Raw genomic sequence first — 11,482 nt, 5'->3', positions numbered from 1 at the left:
ATGAACAGGCATGACTTGAGTCCTGGGGGAATCAGCAGGTGCTTTATTTTTATGATGGTCTGGGGAGCATTCTGGAAATGATTCTAGACATCTAGCATCTTTGGGAAGATTATAACTCATATTATCTCTGGGGAGATAACAATTAGAAAGTTGAGGCCAGTTGACAGACTCTAGGACCAGGAAGCAATTGCATCTCTGTCCAGGCAGTTTGACCAAAGAAGGAGTTAAATCTGAAGAGAGAAAATCTAAGTACCTATGACCGCTGGCAGAACATGGTGCTGTGTAGCTCTTTATCAGGAAATCTTCAAGCAGCTACTCGACATCTTTAAGTGTTCAACCATGGTTTGCAGAGAGCCCCCGATGACCTCAAAAAAAATGTGCCCTTTCCAATATCCCAGATTTTTTTTCATGGTATCCTGATAGCTAGAATGCCATCTGTAGACTAAGAGATAGCACATATATCTGGAAGAGAAAACCTGAGGAATGTAAAGACGTGCTGGCCATTATCAAAAGACAATTATACACAGTTATTTACCTGGGGAAAGACGGATTACAACCACCCTAACTTACATCTATAACAAATGTTATTTATGTAATATTAAAAAACAACTAAAAAATTAGGCCTTTAAAACTCTCCAACAGCAGCTCATGCTATTTTTATCTAGCATCTACAAGTCTTGAAGTACCTTATTAGTTTTTTCCAAAAGGGCTCCAATTATTCTTTTGGTACTGAATTGTTTCTTCCTAAGTTACGATCTATTCTCAGTAGCAACTGTCTTCAGCAATACAGTAGACATTCTTTCCAATGGCCTCTCTTTATGCATAGACCCAGCCTCTGGGAGTTTCTGGCAGTCTCACAAAGAACTAAACCCAGAATCATCCATGGATCTGTAAAACGTACAATGACTATATGCAGATCTAAGATTAAAGGAAAGGATTTTTAACAAGGGGTTTTTGTTTGTCATTGTAGTTGTTATTGTTGTTGTTGTTGTTGACGGAGTCTCGGTCACCCAGGCTGCAGTGCAGTGGTGCAACCTCGGCTCACTGCAAGCTCTGCCTCCTGGGTTCACGCCATTCTCCTGTCTCAGCCTCCTGACTAGCTGGGACTACAGGCACCCGCCACCAGGCCGGCTAATGTTTTGTATTTTTAGTAGAGACGGGGTTTCACCATGTTAGCCAGGATGGTCTCATTCTCCTGATCTCCTGATCCACCCGCCTCGGCCTACCAAAGTGCTGGGATTACAGGCATGAGCCACTGCACCCAGCCAACAAGAAAGGTTTTTAAGTAACATTTACATTCATGCTACAGAGGCCAAATTTATCCTGTCATTATTTCAAGCTGGCTCAGTGTGCAGACGTTCCTGGCCCTAGTCACTCAACATTCAATAAACAAGTAGTCTATAAAATGACTGTAGGTCAGGCATTATTGGTAGGCAGGCACTGTGTACATGATTTGAACAGAACAGACACGGTCCTTACCTTCACAGAGCTTACAGTCTCATAAGGGGAATCGACATTAAACACATAAACACACTAATAATAAATTATTACAAATTGATTAAGAAAAAGATCATGGGCTGTTCCAAGCCAGAATGAAAAGGTAGACTTATTTTAGATTGGAAAGCAGATTTTAGTTATCGAGGTAAGCTGTAACAAACTGTAGAAATGAACTCTGAAAGTATAGTCCTAAGGTAAACTGTAAATACTAAAATAGTAATGTGTGTGTATAAAATACTTACATATTTTTATATTTATACTAAGCCTTTTAGAAAATATGGCATTCATTGTCTTTAGAGCTGTATTCTCTGGCTTTTAGGTTTTTATTATTTGATTTGATGACTGTGCTTTGTTTCTACCATTAGCAGAATGTGAAGGTGCTTGACATATAATCACTCATTTTGTATTTCATTAATATTCAATAAAACATATGCGATGTTTGACAACTCAGTGTCTCTTTCTGCATTATCTTCCAGTCTCTGACCTTCATTTTCTTGAGGAATAACCCATTATGCTGACCCTGGCTCAGGGCAGCTCAGGTCCATTCTGTGAATGTTTCCTGCTATTCTACAAGTGCACTTCAGTCTTGCATGCTATATTCACCCTAGAGAAATCACAAGATGAAACTGAGATAAAAGAGAGCCCACCAAATTTTGAAAATATTAATAAAAGTTTAAAGTACTATGACTGAAAAGTATAGGTGGCTTGTAACAGAGGGTCCCTGACCTAGTCTGAGAGATTTAGGGAGGCCCACCTTGAACAGGTAATATTTAAGATAAAATCTGAGTAATACAGAAAAGTTATATTTGTCTGGTATCTCAATATTAAAATAATTATATTAGTGTGAATTGTTGACTTACAGATACTCATCCAACAATGAAAAAAATATTTTTCCTGCATTCTAACTATGACTTAGAGTAGTAATCCCATAGAGTAACTATTAACTTTACAACAATAAAAAGTGCAAAATCTCAAATGTAAACAATCTCTCAAAAATAAAACTGAACAATTTCTCCAAGTTCTATTTACAGATAACAGCAAGAGAGTGGAGACTACAAAGCCCAAATTTCATCAAACAGCCTAAAACTTTCAAGATCAGCAACTTGACAGCAAACATGAACTTTTAATCAAACAGACTTCAAATCAAACCTCTGCTTCCCTGACAAACACTGAAAGGATCAAACAGGGTAAGCATGTTATCTTGTTTGTTGATATGGTACATAATACTCACCTCACAGGGTTGTGGTCAGGATTAAATTGACTATGTGTATAAACTGCCTGATGTTAACTAAACAAGCACTCAATGAGGATTCGTTTCTTCCCACTAAATAAAACCAAACAGAAGTTTTCTCTTAGCTAACATTTTAAATATCAAACAAGAATTATAACAGAGACAAACCCTATTGTAAAAATCAAACTAAACAGAATAAGCCTTCTTTTTTCCCTTCCCCAAGATGAAGACTACAGGAGCAAAGGTCATTTAGCTGGAAATTTAATTGCATGTTTACTAGAATTGGGTACTTCAAAGTCTCTTTTCTGGAAATCAGAGATCTGTCATTGAAGAGTCAAATTGCTCCATTATTTGTGCTCTGGCTGACCCAAAGGAGAACTTGGCTCAACCTAAATAGAATGAGTTGTAGATTTGTGAAAGCTGTGTGGTGACCTCGTGTTAATCATGTGGCAATTAAAGTGTCCTCTCTTTCTCTCCTCAATATAGTTTTAGACCACATATTTTTCGAGGATTAATGTTTATCCTTGAAATGTAGGTGTGTGTATGTTTTATACACATGATAAAATCAGTCTAAGAGTCAAAAAAACAGATGAAACAGTAATAAAAGTGTGATTACTGTTCAAACTAACAGAAATATCACCCAGGAGAACTAGCATGGAGGACCAGGCCCATCCCAGATCTGGGACCCCAAAGCTACTATCCCACAAATTGTTCTGTAGAAGATAGATAGGTAGGTAGATAGATAGATACATACATACATACATAGAATTTAATATCAGACTCTATTGCCCTAGTCCTGAAATTCTAGTGCTGTTCTGGCTGGAGATGTGGAGCTATTTACTAAGCTTCAACCAAGTGACGGAAACATAGGGGAATGATTTTTAAGAGAAAGTAGATCCAGGGAGTGAGACCACTGGGACTGGGATTCTCCAGGCTGCTCATATAATTGCCACAGTGAATGTTTGAGGCAGGCACCAGGAGAGTCAGATACACATGAGATTTCAGGAAATGAGGACAAGCACTAGAGAGCCTCTATAAAGAAATCTTCATGAAGAGCTTTCACTTTGGCTCACTAGAAACATTTTATATCTCTTGAAATTTTCTTAATTCAGACCATTTACATGGTCTGAATTCCGACTCCCACTGAAATTTTTTTTTAATCATCCCACTGGCCAGCTTTCCTCCTATCATTGGTGATACTGCACATTTGCTGTACTTTCCCTCTTCTGGTATTTCCCAAAGCCCTCGGGATAGCAGACTTTGCCAATGGCTTAGGAAAGACAGGGAGATTACAGTGTAGTGCAATATGAACAGACAACAGCATTAAATTCAGAGTTAGATTCTGCTGCCCTGGTGTTCCCTGGCCATCTCCACTTATGGAATATTTCTTTCTTCTCGCTCATCTTATTCAAGCCTATTCTTGCCCTTCTCTATGTTCTCCTCCAAGTAATGGTACTACTGTTGCACCAACCCAAAAGCAAAAGACCAAATATCTCTCCTACTTTATTACTTACAACAATATTATTTTATTTGTATTACCTACAATTTTTTTTGTTTTTATTACTTACAACAATATATTATCTATATCCCTTCCCTCAAATCACTGACCAGAACCACTGTCCCACATTATTAGCCATGACCATTAGGGCACTTTTCCTACACCAATGTGAGCTTTTTTTCCCTTGGCCAATTATTACAAATTATAGGCATATTCTAAAATAACACTCTTTCTTCCAGTTACATAAGGACATACTTGCTAAACGGATGTGTACAGATGCCTTGCTAGTTTTCAGGGGGAGTTTATTTTAAAATGCTGACACTCTGGATCACCTAGGCTCCTGCTTTCCTAACATTCCCCACTCTGCTTACAAGAGGACCCTTAATCGTAAGGGGAGATGAAGGCTGGTCTTCTGTAACTTCTTCCTGCTGACAGTGGATGTTCATTTTTGGGACAGGATTTTCTCATAAGGGTCTACAGCTGGTCTCTGGGGTACCAAGGGAGGTCCTCATTTACATGGTATCCTGATGAGTCTACGGGCATAGACCCTGCCAAGTATTGGAGGAGTAAAAATCTCTAGATGCCTGATCTCTGAGGCCTAAAGGCAGGATGTCTTTATTTCGCGGGTCAGAAGATGGGATGGATTGGAAGCTTTGTGTCAGTATCATCTTTATGTGGAATTATTGTAATCTAAAACACACAAACTTTACCAAGAATTTAAACAAGCAAGGGCCAAAGATTAATAATAAGATAACTATCAAAGGCCCTAGGAAGGGCAACAACTAAGTGAGACTCAGGAGGGTGCTTCTAATGGCTGACCAGATACAGTTGGGATTGGTGCCTTGGTTATATGTATGCAACCACACAGCTTGTTCATGTATTTTCTTTATATCTTCTTCCACGTGAGCTGAGGTGTTTACATAACTGCAGCAGGTTATATTGATTTTGGTGCACACTCCTCCTTGTTCATCCAATAAGTAATCTAGTGCTACTTTTCAACCAATAAGTAATCTAGTGCTAATCTTAATTCATCTAAAGCATCCCCCATTTTATGAGACAGTGTTTAGAAATGAAGAAGTAAAGTTTTGAAGAGTTGCCTGATAATAAGCAAATTTTCCCTCTGGGGCTCCAACTCCAGCCAATATAAGGCCAATTGTTGATTTAGCTCTGAGGTGAGTGATGTTATATAACTGTATATTAGAGGACTTTGCTTGTCATATTGTACATTGACCCCTGAACCAAACATTTTCATATACACTGATAACCATGGGTTTCACAATCTCAAATGAGAAACAAGTCTTTTATAGGCTAATCGAATGGGTGACCACATAGCCATAGGTATCTGTTGGGGATGCAAACCTGTGTGGGATGGGAGTTGTTAAGAAGATTGAGTACCTATAGGAAAGAGTAGGAATGTTACTTATCTGTTTATTTGTAAAATCACAGCTTTAGGTCTTCTAGGGGTTCACAAGTGTGGGTTGTGGTGATTTTCTCAGGTGCCTGCAGGGACTCATAAGAAACAGGCTTAATTTTGGACATGTGTAGACAGCTAGTCATTCAGCTGAAGTTTAACAGCAGTGGGGGTGCTTAAAAATAACCTAATAGGGGCCCTTCCATTTGGGTTGTAATTAATCTTTGAGGAATTCCCTCTTTCCAAGTTTTTAATAAGACTAAGTCCCCTCATTGAACAGGGGAGCTATGAATATCTATGGACGTGGTCCTAATGCATGTATATTGAACGAACATGCATGTAACGTATAACATTGTTTACCTTGGGATGGAGACTTAACCCTTACCTGGCATGGTCTTAGATCCTGTTCATAATTTGACATCTTATTGCCATAAAGAATGTTTTCTGGTCAGGTGCAGTGGCTCACACCTGTAATCCCAGCACTTTGGGAGGCCAAGGCAGGTGAATCACCTGAGGTCAGGAGTTCAAGACCAGTCTGGCCAACATGGCGAAATCCCATCTCTACTAAAAATACAAAAATTAGCTGAGTGTGGTTGCACACACCTGTAGTCCCAGCTACTCGAGAGGCTGAGGCAGGAGAATCACTTGAACGCAGGAGGTGGAGGTTGCAGTAAGCTGAGATCACGCCACAGCACTCTAGCCTGGGTGACAGAGTGAGACTCTGTCTCAAAAATAATAATAATAATAATAATAATAATAACAACATAAAATAATAAATAAAAATTTTAAAAAACACAATGAGATACCACCTTACTCCTGCAAGAATGGCCATAATTTAAAAATCAAAAAGTAATAAATGTTGGTGTGGATGTGGTGAAAAGGGAGTATGTTTACACTGTTAGTGGGAATATAAGCTATTACCACCACTATGGAAAACAGTGTACAGATTCCTTAAAGAACTAAAAGTAGAGCTACCATTCAATCCAGCAATCCCAGTACCCAAAGGGAAAAAGTCAGTGGTGAAAAAGACATATGCACACACATGTTTATAGCAGCACAATTCACAATTGCAAAGATATGGAACCAACCTAAGTGCCCATCAACCAACAAGTGGGTAAAGAAAATGTAGCACATATACACCATGGAATACTACTCAGCCATAAAACAAAATGAAATAATGACCCTTGCAACAACTTGGATGGAGTTGGAGGCCATTATTCTAAATGAAGTAACTCAGGAATGGAAAACCAAATATTGTGTGTCCTCACTGATAAGTGGGAGCTAAGCTATGAGGACTCAAAGGCATTAGAAAGACTTTGGGGATTTGGGAGGAAGGGTGAAAGGGGGTTGAGGGATCAAAGACTACATATTGGGTACACTCTATACTGCTTGGGTGATGGGTACACCAAAACTCAGAAATCATCACTAAAGAACTTATCCATGTAACCAAAAACCACCTCTTCCCCAAAAACTATCCAAATTTTAAAAATAAATAAATAAATAAAAACCTAAAAAAGTCTGTTCTGTCAATCTTATGATCACTATTTTAAAAGGAAGAGTCTATTCTGTCAATCTTATGATCACAATTTTAATGTTAATCTGGTTGGTTGTGCCTGAATTCCAGGGGAGGGCGGGGGGAGATGTATAGTGAGACATATGTGACCCCCAGCTTCCCTTCATGGCCTAAACTACACTTTAAATGTTTTTTAAATTATTATTATTATTTCTTTTTGTCAAGAGAGGAGTCTATTCTGTTGGGGTTCTTAGGATTTTTTTTTTTTTTTTACATTTATATTCCATCCTTTTTGTCAAGGTATCTGACAAAACCCCGTCTCTACTAAAAATACAGAAATTACCCAGGTGTGGTGGCGGGTGCCTGTAGTCTCAGCTGCTCGGGAGACTGAAGCACAAGAATCGCTTGAACCCAGGAGGCAGACGCTGCAGTGAGCTGAGATCACACCACTGCACTCCAGCCTCAGTGACAAAGCGAGATTCCATCTCAGAAAAAATAAACAAACAAAAAAAGAAATGTTCTAGAACTAGTAGTGGTGATAGTTGCATAACATTATGAATATATTTTGAAAACATTAAGTTGTACACCTTGAAATGGTGTACATAAAATTGTAAATTTTATGTTAAGTAAATGTTATCTCAATTGTTTTAAAACAGGAAGAAAAGAAATAGTGAGGAAATGAACCACAACGTAGAAGTGTAGGCAGAAAAAGACAAATGGGCCAGGCATGGTGACTCGCCTGTAATCCCAGCACTTTGGGAGGCCGAGGCAGGCAGATCACCTGAGGTCAAGAGTTTGAGACCTGTCTGGCCAACATGGTGAAACCCCATCTCTACTAAAAATTCAAAAATTAGCTGGGCGTGGTGGTGGACACCTGTAATCCCAGCTACTCGGAGGCTGAGGCAGGAGAATCGCTTGAACCCTGGAAGTGGAGGTTGCAGTAAGCCGAGATAGCACCATTGTACCCCAGCCTGGGAGACAGAGTAAGACTCTATCTCAAAAAAAAAAAAAAAAAGACAAATTGGTGAAATGCTGAGGAATTGCAATCTACACATTTTTATAACTACTCTACCTTATCAGGGCTAAGATATCAATTGTCAGGTACACCATAATTTTATGTACCATTATGAAAGAAAAATGCTGCCAATTAAACTATGACATGCCATTCATAGTAAGAAGCAACTGATTACGGAGATTTTAACATGAAAAGGAAAGTGTTTTAGAATCTAGGAGAGATGTCCTTAGATGTAGAAAATAAAAATTGTTTTAAAAATAAGGAGAAAGGAGGCCGGGCACAGTGACTCAAGCCTGTAATCCCAGCACTTTGGGAGGCCAAGGCAGGCAGATCACGAGGTCAGGAGATCAAGACCGTCCTGGCTAACACACGGTGAAACCCTGTCTCTACTAAAAATACAAAAAAAAAAAAAAAAAAAATTAGCCAGGCTTGGTGGCGGGCCTCTGTAGTCCCAGCTACTCGGGAAGCTGAGGCAGGAGAATGGCGTGAACCTGGGAGGTGGAGCTTGCAGTGAGCCGAGATCACGCCACTGCACTCCAGCCTGGATGACACAGCGAGACTCCGTCCCAGAAAAAAAAAAAAAAAAAAAGGAATGGTTGGTGCAGAAACCCAATGAGTTCAATTTGAAACATCTTGGGCTTCAAATGTGCTATTTGAGTATTCAAGTTGAGAATGATGGAATATTATAAAATATTATTTATGCTAATATAACGGGAGAGAAATTATATTTCTAAAGGTATATATAAGACTGGGAATTTTGAAAACATCTAGAAGCCCAAAAATTAAAAGTCACAAAAGGTAAAACCATTCTCATAAGAAGAATCCACGATTTTTTTTAACCTTTAGAAGAAGCCCTCACATTCGAATGCCCAGGATTTACTATTCTGATACCTCTTCTCCCTTCTCCTCTCAAAACAATTCTCAGCAGGTCCTTTAATATTTATAGAAAGGAAAAGACCATCCTTAACTTCAAAAAGTTTATCAAGTGCAGCACAGAAGCAAAGACCAAAAAAAGACAGATACCAAGCATTCAGAAAAGAGTGTTAGTGCTGATTGTGTTTCCAACGTCATTATTCAATTTGACCAGCATTTAGTAATCACCTAGTATTTTTGGGGGGCTCTGAAGTATACTCTTCAGGATATGAAATGTAAATAAAATACAATCTCCACAGTTAAGGAGGCTACAGGTAGGAAACAGGTTGTCAGAAAAGACACAAGTAACAGAACATGAGGCAAAATAAGCAAAACTTACCTTGCTTCATTTGCCTATTTATGTGTAAGCCTGAAGAGTTATGCAAACACGAGTGCTACAGAGATTCAAAAAGGAAAAGACCATATCCAAATAGAAAGAGTGGGAATGCAAGATAGGGACCAGGAGACGCACCTTAAGGAAATATAAGGGGTTAGTTGGCCACAGTAGATGCTCCAGTCAGAGCAAACTGAAAAAAAGGCATGCATTACATTGGGGAAAACAGTTTCAATGGAACAAAGAGATGGAAATCAAATGAGTTGAGTGAAACGTGGTTAGTGAAACAGTAGAAACAAAGAGTATAAATTATGCTTTCAAAAAGTTTAATAGAACTGAAATATTTAAGAGATGGTGGAATACTAAGGGACTATTAAAAGAAATAATGTAGATAATGAAAACACACTGCCAGGGAAAGATAGTAAAAATATGTTGTTAAATTTCCTAAAACACATAGAACACAGAATACTTACATGCATGTAATATCAAGCTTCAAGATATGTAAAATAAAAAAAGCACTATCAAAAATTAACAAATTCATAATAATGATGTATTTTTTGTTTCTTTTTTAGTTATTATTTTAAATAATTTTATTATTTATTCATTTTTATTTTTAATTTTAATATGTACAGAAAGAATTGTACATATTGTGTGAAGTACCTATGATACTTCAGTACACACATACAATGTGTAATGATCAAATCAGAGTAATCATAATTATTTGTAAACATCTCTCACTAGTTAATAGAATAAGCACAACAAAATCAGTATGAGCTGACTCCAGTACAGGACTGGTGCTTATCCTTATTAATAATCAGATCAATACAAATTAAAAAACACAATTAGATATCTTGACGCACCACCAGATTAAGAAAGTTTTTAAAGTCTGCCAATTCCAAGCATGCGTGAGGATGTGGTGCAACGAGGACCCTCATGCACTGCTGATGGTAGGTGAAGCCATTCTGTAAAATTCCTTGGCCTTCCTATTAAAGTTAAAGACTTTAATTCCACTCCTAGTCAAAAATATCTAACAACCAGTACAGATAGGAAACTCCATTTCTCACAAATGGAAATACACATGTGACTCCAGGGGAGTTCTGACCCACAGCACTGGTGGCCACAGCCCCAGGAGGTCAGATGGACACTAGGTATTTCTCTACTGGGGTTCCAGGGACTACTCTGTTTTGGGGGGACAGCCAGAGACCCAGAACCATCAGGGCTGGTTGATGGACTCACACATCAGGCGGGACAAAAAGAGTAGCTCCTTAGCAGTGACTAAATAGGGGCCCCCAGGGTTGCAACAGAGTTAAAGGGGAACTTGGGGATTTGGGATAGTGATTTTTTACCAAGCTGAATAAAAATATTTCCAAATTTTGATAACTGGCATGGACTTCATAGTGGGTACTGGCTGAATATCAGTTCTGAATTTTCTTTAAGGCAACTCAAGCATATGTGCAACCGAGTACATGAAAAGAATGTGTATGTAACCACTAATTCATCATAAGCAAAGAGGAAAAAAACAGCAAAAAGGAAAATGGATGAATAAATTATGTTCAATTCATACAGTGGAATATTCTAGAGTAATGAAAATAAGCTACAGTCACAGGCAATGTGAATGATTCTCACTAGAGTAGAGGGGAGAAAAAAGACATGAAACAATACATACACTATGATTCCATTCATAAAAAGGCTTTGCTAGATTAAACTATTGGACAGAGAAGCATAAATAGGTAGTAAACCACTAAATATGCAAGGAAATGATTATGAGAGTTGTGAAGGAGAAGAATAAGTAAGTTAAATGGGCAATTCTGAGGAGTAGAAATTTCCTTTACTTCATAATTATTTGGTAATTCATCTTTATATGTTTAATGGGCTTTTCTCTATTATTTTATATTTTTCAATTAAAGAAAAAAGAATTTTAAAAATCTTGGAGCTCACTGAGAGCAATGGGGTTTGTAGCTGAAGTCCAATAGTACAAATGACGTGGTAAGAGGCCGGCAGAGCTGTGAATTACAGCAACAAAGAAGGAAAGAAAGTGATTGGAGAATTATGCAACATGAATGGTATTTAT

Source organism: Trachypithecus francoisi, unplaced genomic scaffold (genome assembly GCF_009764315.1).
Source record: "Trachypithecus francoisi isolate TF-2019V2 unplaced genomic scaffold, Tfra_2.0 Lachesis_group1, whole genome shotgun sequence".
Lineage (NCBI taxonomy): Eukaryota > Metazoa > Chordata > Mammalia > Primates > Cercopithecidae > Trachypithecus > Trachypithecus francoisi.
The sequence above is the reverse complement of the archived record's forward strand: the minus strand, read 5'-3'. Positions refer to the sequence as shown.